Source organism: Lipotes vexillifer, unplaced genomic scaffold (assembly GCF_000442215.2).
Source record: "Lipotes vexillifer unplaced genomic scaffold, Lipotes_vexillifer_v1.1 scaffold251, whole genome shotgun sequence".
In the NCBI taxonomy this organism is placed as follows: domain Eukaryota; kingdom Metazoa; phylum Chordata; class Mammalia; order Artiodactyla; family Lipotidae; genus Lipotes; species Lipotes vexillifer.
In genome coordinates this window covers 2,071,292-2,083,253 of record NW_006770868.1, presented here as the reverse complement: position 1 = coordinate 2,083,253, position 11,962 = coordinate 2,071,292, and the positions used below count along the sequence as shown (strand labels likewise).

General features: G+C 54.5%; 1 non-coding gene across 1 annotated transcript; it reads right to left on the bottom strand.

The window, feature by feature from the left end:
- Positions 1-9,791: 9,791 nt before the first annotated feature.
- On the bottom strand, positions 9,792-9,864 carry TRNAG-UCC (transfer RNA glycine (anticodon UCC)). The gene has a single exon. It is a non-coding gene; the product is annotated as a tRNA-Gly (tRNA).
- Positions 9,865-11,962: the final 2,098 nt, after the last annotated feature.

Genomic DNA, 11,962 nt, shown 5'->3' with positions numbered 1-11,962 from the left:
AATGCATCCTTGTCCAGCTCTGGGAGGCAGGCGCTATTGTATTTTGATTTTATGAAGGAGGAAAGTGAAGTTGAGCAAGGCAGGAAGTTGGTGAGTTGCCCAAGATCTCAGACAGCTGGAGTCAGGGTGATAATAACAGTAAATAATAATAATACAGCTAAGACATATTGGGCTCGTACTATGTGTCAGGCACTGGGATGTTGGCATAGAAGTGGAAGAAAAGAGCCAGGCACATGGTAAGTGCTTTACATGGGATAACTCTTGGAATCCTCAGTGGGACTCTGTAGTAGGGACTATTAAACCCATTTTACAGATGAGGAAACTGAGGCTCAGGGGGATTAAGTAACAGCTCTCTAACAATAATAGCTACCATAGCACCAGTTTACTGAGCTATGCTCTGGGCACACTTCATATCTGGTATCTCTCATCTTTACCACACCTTCTACTGTACTTTACAACAAAGAAGCCAGCTTCTGAGAAGTGCTGTAATTTGGCACTGGTTGTAAGATGGTATGAGAGAGCTTGAGCCCGTTTCCCAGGTTCTTCTGCCCCAGGACATACCTGGCACTGGAAGGTGGAGAGGCCCAAATACAGAAGCCCACTGCACATCTGGTGCCTCAGAGCCAGAGGACCTCTCTGGTGCCTTAGTTTCCCTAAGTCTCTTCAGGGTCTGGGGCTCAGGCTGCCCCCCAGCATGGAACTGGCAGGGGTCTTCATTCCTGTTCATAGTTGGGACTCCCGCTTTGTCTAGGGAGGGTCTGAAGAAGTGGTGGCAACTGTACTGTGTGACCTAGGGTAAGTTGCTGTGCCTCTCTGAGCTGCCAGCCTCAACTGACTCCATGGAGTCATGGTTTGCTGAGAAGGAGGCTCTGGGAACTACCCATCCAAGGCCTGGCAGCAGGGAGCGCCTGCTTCCTGCCTGGGAGGACCAGGAGGCGCAACAGAGCCGCCTTCACCCCTGCCGCCTATTAGAGCCCTGCAAGTCCCCAAGAAGCGGGGTCCAACCCTGTCCCCCATCCCATCCTCCACTATTCTGGCTGCCTTTTCTCACTGCGAAAGAGCAGTAAATAATCAGGAGGCCGCATTCTCCAGGCTTCCCAAATCCGGCATCTGCATCTCTCCTGAATCTGTCTCATTCCACCTTCCCCTGAGGCCTGAAACCGCCCCCTCCCCCTGCCCCCCCCCCTTCCTGGCATTCAATCCCTGTGATTCAGCCCGTGCCATGGCTCTGCCTCTTCTATACATTGGGAAAGTAAAGTGCAGAGAGGTACCTGGTGTGGTCCTGAGTCCAAGGAAGTTCCTCGTCTTTCCCAGAGGGCCATAGGGATCTTTCCAAAGGCCTCCCCTGTCACACCCTTGCCTGGGGTGATAATGGCTCTGTGGGTGGAACACACTCTGTGTGTACTGTCCCCTACTTTACAGGAGAGGGAGCTGGGCTTCAGAAGGGCACAGACACCTGCCTGAGGTCATACAGCCGGGAGGTGGCAGAGTTCTGTGACTACAGAGCGGGAGACTGAGGCCCCGAGAGGGGAAGGACCTTGTCCAAGGTCACGCAGGCCCTGTTAGGGTCTAGATCCCCAGTGAGGCTGGGCCAGAGCTGGAAGCACTGGATCCCAGGCAAAGCTTTCCCACGGCCCTGGGGTGTGGGGGGACTGCCTGGCATTTCCTGTTTGGGCAGGACCTGAGTGGGGTGATGCGGGGAGACTTCCCGTGGCCCCTCCCCGTTCTCAGGAAATAATCCGGACCCAGGGGCCAGGCCCCCGCCTTCCCCAGGATGCAGTGAGGGGCAGAGGCTGGGAGCTGGTGTCCTGGGTTCCAGGCCTGCTCTCCCTTATTGCCTGTGTATCCTTGTTCCTGTCCCTCCACCCCATCCCAAAGTCTCTGCATCCTTGGGGGGTCCTCATTCTTAACATCCAATGAACAGACTCAGCAAAAGTCCCAGGCCCTCGGGAGTCCCAAGGCCGTGACCCTGCAGAATCACTTCCCCCTCTGAGCCTCAGTTTCCTCCTCTGTCAAATGGAGTCATTGTGGGGGTGGAATCAGAAGTGCCAGCTCAGCACGTTTGAACTCCACGTCCCGGAGGGAGGGAGTCATCCAGGTCTCGACACTGACCTGGCATGCGGGTTCCCAGATGGAGAATTGAAGTCGTAGAGGTCAGGGGACCCACGTGAGGACACAGCCAGCTGAGACCTCTCCACTGCCATTTCCTGGGAGGCAGCTATGCAGTGCCAAGAAGGCACACCATAGTGTTGGATACTCCAAGTTCAAACTTCAGGCCTGCCATTGTCTGGCTGTGTGGCTTCAGGCAGGTCACTCTACCTCTCTGAGGCTTAGTTTTTTCTTCTGCAGAATGGGAGAAAACTAACCTGATGGCAGGACTTAATGAGCTAATTAAGCACGTAAACCACCCATGGCAGAGCCTGGCACCCAGTAGGCCTTCAATTCATGGTAAGTCTTCTTCCCTGGGAGGAGGCTGGGCAAGGTCATCTTGGCTGCATTCAGTTGGGGAAGGGTCAAGAGTCCCAGCTGGGGTTGCTGGAAGAGTGAGGAGCGGTCGCTGCACCAGAGCTGTAGGTAAGCAGGAGCCGGCTCCTCTGCATCTCAGCCCCCCTTGGTGCTGCCTCTGCTCTCCGGAGCTGACCTGGCAGGTCTTGCCTGCCTCACCCCACCACGCTTGCTCACTAGTGCTCTTCTCCAACCACACCAGCCCCTTTTCGGCTCCTCCATCCTCCAAACTCATTGCAGCCTCACAGTTTTTGCACCTTCAGATCTCTCTCCCTGGATCTCCTTTTCCCAGTGTTTTTCCTTCTTTAACAGAAATTTTATTTTTACATTCTATCATTAGAATCTAAAACAGGACCTTGAGTCTTTTAGGCATTTAATAAATATTTGGCCCATGAATAAATGAATAGATTTTGATTTTTGATCTAATATAAGAGTCTTTGTTTTTTAATAGACCCATTCAATCCATTTACATTTATTGTTTACAGGGATATATTTGGTCTGTGTCATCCTGTATTTTGTTTTCTGTTGACTGAATGATGGAATGAATGAATAAATGAATGAACAAAGCAGAGTAAATTCTAGGTTGCTGGGGTGGGCTAGAATTGGGGTTCTCCAAACTGCCCTGGGCCATCCAGGGTAGGAAGAACATGGAACTGACCCTGGGCCCCTCACTCTTGCAATTATTTATTCCACTGCCCTTAGCCCCCAGACAAGGGCTTATGTTCTGGCTCTCTCAGGTGTCCCGCATCCCTTCCCTCCTACCCCCACCTCCCCTCAGGAAGTGCCAGGTTTATGATTCTGGGTTCTGAAGCCAGATCTGCATGCTCATCCCAGATCCCCCATTAACAGGAGGCATGGTCTTGACTTAACTCCCGAGTCTTCATTTCCACACTTGTAAAATAGGGGTCATGGTATTAGCTTCCGACAATGATGATCGTTGGGGGGATTAAATGAAAGAACTTGGGTCAAAGGGCTTAGCACTGTGCCTGGCTTGGAGTAAGAGTTCAGTAAGCATTAGATTTTATTATTTTGTTGTTGTACCTCAGTTTCCTTCAATTGTAAATGAGGCTGCTTGTCATTTCCTTCTAAGTACCTCAGGATCCTGCCTCAAAGTCTGGAGTTGGAGAGCTGTTCAGTCTACACTCTCTTCTCCGTCTCCCCAAGCTCGCAGACACGATCATCTTCCAGGACGCGAGGGGGTCCACAGAGGCCTGACCCACCACCAGGAACTGGGGAGAGGAAACAATACAAGCTGTAAAGTGAAGTTCATTCCTTCCCCCTGGCCACACCAGCATCACCCCATCACGCAGATGAGGAATCTGAGACTCACTGGCTCATTTAATCCACAGACACACCCTGAGCACCTACTGTGTGCAGGCTGTACTGGGCCCTCTCCCACAGGGCTCACAGCTTAGCGGGGAAGACTGGGAGAAAACAACTCACCCTGTAGGATTTAGATCAAGTGCCTTGCCCAGCGCATAAAGGGCTCCCAGAGAACCTACCAGCATCCCTGCTTGTGGGGGTGGGCAGGCGACTGTTCCCTTTCCACAAAAGGAGAAAGCCAGGCCAGAGGGGGGCATCCCGTGCAAAGCCTCCAGCTTCCTAGGGGTGTGGCAGCCTTCCTGCCTTTGCATGGCTGGTGCCTCTGCCGGGAAGGGAAGATTCTTCGAGGTCGCCACGGATCCGGCTCTGTGTTCAGGGCGTCACTTCCTCAGAGACCCTTCCGGGATGGGAGGGCAGGGTCAGCGCCCCAGGGTTTCCTCTTGTATAACGTGTGTACCACTCACTCCCGCGGCTGTCCTCGCTGAGCTTCCTGAGGAGATGCAAACTTTGCGTCGCCCAATCAGCCGCTGCAGGGTCACACCTCCACCAGGAGACACTCCCACTGGCCCAGAGGTCCAGCCACTTGCTACAGGTGCCTACAGCACCCAGAGCTTCATCCCCCTGCGCCTTCTCCAGCTGCAGTTCTGCACTTTGTTTGCAGGATGACTGCGTTGGTGACTAGCATCCTCTATATATTTTTAAATTTTTTTTCTTGTTTTTTGGCCACGCCGCGCAGCATGTGGGATTTTAGTTCCCCAACCAGGGATCGAACCGGCACCCCCTGCCTTGGAAGTGCGGAGTCTTAACCACTGGACCACCAGGGAAGTCCCAGCATCCTCTTTAGAACGTGAGCTCCTCAAGGACAGAGATCTCTGCCTATTCCATTCACCATTGTGTCTCCCAGTGCCTTGTACAGAGCCTGGCACATAGTAGGTGCTCAATAACTATCTGTGGAAAGAAGGCAGGAAGGAAGGAAAGAAGAAAGGGAGGGAGGGGTTGCAATTCATTTATCCAGTTTTGCATTTGTTTTTTCAGCAAGCACTTATTGAGTGCCAAGCTGTACGCTGGTTCTGGGGAGAGAGTGGTGACAGCACAGACAGGTGTCCTGCCCTCAAGGCACTCGCTGACTTTCTGGTCACTGTCAGCAGTTGTGATATCAGCTGGTGAAGACTCTGAGGAAAGGTGGAGCCAGGAGAGGGGCTGCTGGGAGGAGGGCTCAACCGAGCTGGCAGAGGCAGGGGTAGGCTTGGTGCTCCCCCCACCCCGCCCCGGCTGGCAGATGCTGGGGCTGTCGTAACTGCGGGCAGCTCGGGTTGCCAAACGCCACCACAGCTGCGTCACTGAGAGCCTGGAGGGCCCAGAGGCTGAGGGGGGCCGGGAGGGGCCCCCTCACCCAGGCTGGTTTCAGCCCCGAGTCAGACAGAGCTGGGTCAAAGGTCAGCCCTGTGTCCACTGTTAGTCACTCTACGTAATGTGGCTGTGTGGCTATGTGCTGTTGCGGATTGCTTGCAAAAAAAAGTCCAGAAATGATGCATGAGCAGCCACATTCCCACTTCCAAGAGAGAAATGAAACATGCAGAGACCGTGGGAGACCCCACCCTCCCTCCAAAGGTAGCTTCATCCTGAATTTGACATCTGTGACCCTGTGTGTGACTTCACAATGTTACCTTCCTGGGCCTACCTCTGTGTGTCCCTGGGCAAGTCTTAACCTCTCTGGGCCTTGGTTTCCTCACGTGTAAGATGGGAATGCTAACAGTCCCTCCCTCGGAGGACTGGTGAGAATAAACAAACCATCAGCGTGAAGTGCTCAGATGAGGGCCTGGCACACAGTAAGCGCCACGTAAGTGCTGGCTATGATCATTATTGTCATTGAACACCCAGAAGAGGGGCCAGAGAGCCATCACTTGTGTCAAGGTCACTTCGGGTGGTGCCAGGGTTCACATCAGCGGCTGAGTCTGGAGTGGCGTCGCTCAGGTGCCCAGGCACCAATTCTGGTTCATTTTGTTGCACTTCCTGTTGGGTTTGCCTTTCCCACCAGCTTGGAAAAACCAGAGCCTGTGCCTGGCTTGTTCTCTGCTGTCACCCTGCAGAGGGTGACAGCCGAGGGTTTGGAGACTGAAGGATGGGTTTGTGGAGCGAATGAAGGGGGCTGTCTCCTCATCTGTATGATGGGTCTTGCAGGCCCAAGGAATGAGAAAGTGCCTGAGTAGTGTAGGTGCTTTATAAACCCTTCTTTATTTCCTCCTCTCCCAGCTGTACTCCCCTCCCTCTCCCCTCAGGGCTAGGCCTGGACCCCACTCACTCCAGGACAGGCATTCTGCTGACAGACTGCTCCCCACTCATAACTTCACACTTTCAACAAATTTTTTGAGCACCTACTGTGCTCCAGTCTCTGCTCTAGGCTCTGGGGATACCGAAACGAATAAAACATGTAAAAATCTCTGTCTTCCTGGAGCTGATATTCTGTCAGGAGAGACAGCCATCAGACAACAGTGTGATTCAGGCTAAGATTCACAGGGGCCCGGGCAGCAGGGATCAGGGGAGGCCCTGCCTACCTCAGTCTGGGGGTTTGGGGAAGGCTGTGAGCTCAGACCAGAAGGCTGAGGAGAAAGTTAGCCAGATGAAGGGTGAGGAGGGTGTTCCAGGGGCAGGGACCAGCCTGTGCAAAAGCCTGCGGGTGAGTGGGCATGGCACTTTGGGGACCTACTTGTGGCTTGGCCTGGATGGAGGGGAGGGAAAGGGAGGGTGATGGGGGTTGAGCTGGAAGAGGCCTGACTTGATTTAGGTTTTGCAAGGTTTGCTCCAGCTGCAGCATGGAGCTGGGACTGGAGGGGTGAGGCTGGAGGTGGGAAGACTGGAAGGGAGCCTGGAGTCCTGTCCTCCCATCAGAGGAGAACAGGAGAGCAGGCTTCATGCAGACCAAGGAACCCTGGATGTGCCGGGCAGGGCCTGGGTTTCCCTGGAAACAGGCCCAGGATGTGGCAGATGAGGCTTTCTCCCTTCTTCCAGGGAACTGGATCAGGCGTCAGCATCACCTCCGTCTGCCACAGAAGACAGTTGGGCAGCGGTCCTCCGCCCTTGCACTGCTCACCCCTGTGACTAGCCAGACCCTTCTGAGAATGGACCTCCCCCCAGTTCCATGTGGCATGACCTCACACGAGGGTGTTCATGGCACATTTAACACCAGCCCAAGATGGAAACAACCCAGTGGTGCATCACCCAAGGCCTCGTCAAAACCACCAGATCCATCCAGACAGCAAACTATTTTGGAGCCTCGGGAGAGGCTGGATGGTGAAGAGTTTCAGAGCACAGACCTGGGAGCCCGACTGCCTGGTCCTGAATCCCAGCTATGCCAGTCACTGCTGTGTGTCACTGGGCAGGTGCCTGGCCGTTCTGTGCCTCAGTTTCCCCATCTACAAAATGGGGATGATGAGAGTGATAGAACTTCCCAATAGGAGCACTTCACTCTTATGATTCATTAATTAATCCATGTAAAGCACCTGGAACTGTGCCCAGCACATAATAAGTCCTCTAGAAACCTTTGCTGCCATTAGTTTTTTTCTTTAATTTTTCTTTCTTTATATTTTGGCTGTGTTGGGTCTTCGTTGCTGCATGTAGGCTTTCTCTAGTTGCAGCGAGCAGGGGCTACTCTTCATTGCGGTGCATGGGCTTCGCAATGCGGTGGCTTCTCTTGTTGCAGAGCACGGGCTCCAGGCACACGGGTTTCAGTAGTTGTGGCTCGCGGGCTCTAGAGCTCAGGCTCAGTAGTTGTGGCACACAGGCTTAGTTGCTCCGCGGCATGTGGGATCTTCCCGGATCAGGGCTCAAACCCGTGTCCCCTGCACTGGCAGGCGGATTCTTAACCACTGCGCCACCAGGGAAGCCCTGCTGCCATTATTAATCAGCAATCATATTAACATTATGATTATTAGCAGCAGTAGTGGTAGAAATATGGATTAATCCAAGGGAGAAGTGGCAGGACAGAATGTAAAGTGGGCTGCCGGCTGCAGGAAAAGGCAAGAAGAATGACTAGATAGATGTGTGTGTAGACGCTCACACCACCTCAGAAGGAGCTCCCAGACACTGAAAACATTCAATTTGTCTGGTTGGGGAGCGGGGACCTGAGGGGAGGAGGGGAGGGACACTGACTTTGCACTCTATGCATTTTACAGCCTCTGTGCTGTTTGAGCTGTGTGTGTGTTTCCTCTGTGCACTTGTATATATATTCAAAACCAAACATGCCAGAAAGCAATTCTGCGCGAGGTTTCCTCCAGGAAGGTCCCAGCTCTCCCCCCCGCCCACCCTCTCCATCCACCCCCGCATCCTGGCCTGTGTGTGGCCCAGCCTCCCCGCTGCTGGTTTTCAGAGCTCTAGGCCCTGGAGCAGGTCCGAGCTGGAGTGCCCTGCAAGAAAGGGGGCTCCTCGGAGACCCCCAGAGCGGCCTTGGCTCTGGGTAGTGCAGGGTGTGGGGTTGGGGGGGGCGCTCCCGACCCACTGACTGGAACTCCGAATACTCCCCAGCCTGGGCCGCTAATCGCTTCCAGATTGGCGGGGTCAGGGCCAGGGCCGCCGCCGCCTGGCTCCATAAACAGCCCGTCTCTCCAGATGGCGGCTGGCTCCAGCCTGGCGAGCAGGTTCACGGGGGACTGGGGGGTGGCAGCAGGTGGAGGACCCCCAGCCTGCCTGGTTGGGGCAGGGAGGCCCCCGCCAGCCGGCCCTGGCTGCCGTTCATCCCCGCTGCCCTGAGTCAGGATGCTGGGCCAGAAGGGGCTGTAGCGGTTGAACCCATTGCTCGGAGGAGAGAAACCGAGGCCCAGAAGGGGCAAGGGACGGTTCCAGGTTGGTGGTTGACAGAGGTGTGAGGCAGGGGCTCCTGAGGGTTGACCCTGGGTTTGCTTGTGTCTGTGAATCCAGCACACAGTTGGGGGCGCAGTAAAGACCCAAGGAAGGAAGGGAGGAAGGAGAGCAGGAGGGAGGGAGGCATTACGGCCTCTTGGGTTCAAATTCTACTCTGGCTTTTAGTCCCTGAGGGAATAAGTTAGTTTTGCTTTCTGGGCCTCAGTTTCTTCATCTGTGAAATGAGGATGGCTAGAGAACAGACCTTGCCGACTGCTGGAACAGTGACCTGGCTCTCGTGAACTTCTGGGCAGTGCAGGCTGTGTACGTTGCAGGTGCTCAGTTCTGTCTGTCTTTCTGTCTCCCTGGGCCTCCTTTGATTCCTGCTTCTCCTCCCCCGCCCCCCCCCCGCCCCCGGGAGCACGGTGGCCTCCTCTAGGAAGCCACCCTGGCTTCCACTCAGACCTCTTCCTTTGTGCCAGGCTTTGTGGCCTTCCCGTGGCGTCACTCACAGAGCCTCCCTAGCGCCACGCCATGACTGGTACCTATGCTATCGCCCCTCTGGCAGATGAGGGCACGGAGGGTCAGAAGGTACCTGTGCTGTTGTTCCTGCCCCGTCATGGAGGCAACAGGACACGGTGAAGGCCTTGCCGCCAGGAAAATGCAGAACTTGGTGTGACTGGAGACGCTTCACCTGGTCTGAAGTCAGGTAATGTGGCTGCTTCCTGCCCCCACTCACCAACTTCTTGGCACATGAGGTGAGGACCCCGGCCTGCTGCCCCCAGGCAGGTAATGGGTTGTAATCCCTAGGGAAAGGAGTGCGGAGCCCTGGCCTGGAGCCCAGGCTGGCCCTGGATGTTCCTTGCGTGGCTGGGCGGTAGCCTCGTCAGCTGAGCAGGGATGCAGCTCCTTGAGTGAGGTCTGAATTCCCCATTTTTCACCATCTTAACCCTCGTACCCAGCACAGAACACCCTGAGTTCAGCTTTGTTGAATGAGTGACTGAGAAGTCATAGTATCAAGCATTTATAAGCCAGGCACTCTTCTGAGCAATTGACTGAGGGTAACTTCCTTTTTATAAAATTTAATTTAATTTTTTGGCCGTGCCATGCAGCGTGCAGGATCTTAGTTCCCCGACCAGGGATCGAACCTGGGCCCCCTGCAATGGAAGCGCAGAGTCCTAACCACTGGACCACTAGGGAATTCCCAGGGTAACTTCTTTAATATTCCCATAACCTGCTGAGGGAGGGACTATTATAATTTCCATTTTACCGAGGACAAAACAGGCTCAGAGAGGTTGGGTGCCTTGCCCAAGGTCACACAGCTGGAGGTGGGATTTGAACCCAGGTCTTCTAGCTCCAGTGCACACACTCTCAGCCACCTGTTTCCCCTCCCATGGCAGCAGTGAGCCTGCAATGAGCTCAGTGCCCTGCACATAGTAGGTGCTTTCCCACGCCACCCCCCCCCCCCCGCCCCCCCCCGCAAAGCCACACGGAGCACCGCTGGCGCTGAAGCTGGATCGGAGCTCTGTGAGGACCACACCCCTCGCCCCGCCTCCATCGCCTGGTACCTGGATTCAGATTTCGGCCCAGCCTCGAGGTCAGCGGCCCATTCTGCCCTGTGCCGGGAGGAATGTTCATGGTGGCCTCGTCCTGGGTCCGAGAAGAAAGGCAGCCTTGTGGGCGAAAGGTGAGCTGCTGGGTGGGCGCGGGGCTGTTTACCCAGTGCCGGGCGTGTGGCTCGGGGTGGCGCCACTGTCAGCCGCGCCGGCTGCCCCAGGCCTGTGCTGGCCTCCAGATGTGAGCTGGCTCCAGCCGGCCGGGCCCCCCCACCCTGTGCACAGAGGGGCTTTATCAAAAGCGGCTGTGAGGAGGCCCGGGAGGCTGCCTGGCTCCAGCCTGCTGGCTCCACGCCCCGGGCCTGCAGAAGCCCGGCGAGTGAGCTGGAGCTGCTGTGCCCAGGACTTGATCTGCTCCACCGCCAGCTCCTCTGCTCTGCTCGGGGCCTATGGGGGCCAGACGAGGGGTGCAGACCTCTGTTCCAGGAAACTGAAGCTCCAGGAGCAATCTGGAGGGGTGACAATGCAAGAAAACTTCTTTGAAATTAATTTTCTACATCTCTGAGGGGAAAGGTAACCCACACAGAAAACAAAGTACAAAACTCAGTTAAAATTCAAGGGGTGCTAAGTGCATAGCAAAGTGAAGACACTCGTGGGAAGGATAAATTGCAGGTTCAGAACAGCAGTTCCTGTGAGCCGGGAGGAAAGTAACTGGGAGGGGTCACCGGGGTGCAGTTCTCTCCGTAGTGTCTTTCTTGGGTTGTGTGGTGAGGATGTTAGTCTTTATGTTTTCTTTGTTGGCCTGAACTCTTTTGTATTAATAAATAATAATAACTGGAGGAAAAGAAAGAAAGAAAAAAAAAATGAGACTTCTTCCTGCTTCTGACCCTTAGCCCTGCCCCTGTTAAGAGTGTCTTCTGGGCTTCCCTGGTGGCGCAGTGGTTGAGAGTCCACCTGCCGATGCAGGGGACATGGGTTCGTGCCCCGGTCCAGGAAGATCCCACATGCCGCGGAGTGGCTGGGCCCGTGAGCCATGGCCACTGAGCCTGCGCGTCCATAGCCTGTGCTCTGCAACGGGAGAAGCCACAACAGTGAGAGGCCCGCGTACCGCAAAAAAAAAAAAAAAAAAGAGTGTCTTCTGGTACTTTCCAGGGATTGTCTGAGAATCCACAAACAACCCCACATCTCTTCTCATTCCTATGTTGTTTTCCTATGTTGTTTTTCTTTAACAAACAGTATCAAGATATACATTGTACAGCGCCAGGCTCTTCACGATATATCCTGGGCACCTCCCTGCAGCCTTGTTCTTTTTCACAGCTGCGTAGTATTCCACCCTGGGAAGGCACCTCAGCTTATTCTCCAGGCTCCCCTTGATGAACTTTTAGGTTGTTGCCTGTTTTTGCTACCACAGACCACGCTGGGGTGGACCCCACCCCATCCATGTTTTTGGGGACTTAGGCAAGTATTTTCTAGATGAACAGCTCTTAGAAGAATCTCAGAGGAGTCTTATTTACTCTTCTGAGAGTTGCACTAATTTGCCCTCCCTGAAGTTTGTTTCCTTGTGTCAGCCCACCAGCGATGCTGCCGACAGGAAACTGAGACCCAGAGCCAGTCAGCTGTTCTGTGGGGTGAGCAGGGGAACAACCTCACAAGGAATCTCTCCTAAAAAGAGACAAGTCAAAACACCCCTTTCTTGGTTTTGTTTCCTTTTGAATGCAAAAGAGAAACATGTTCACTGCAGA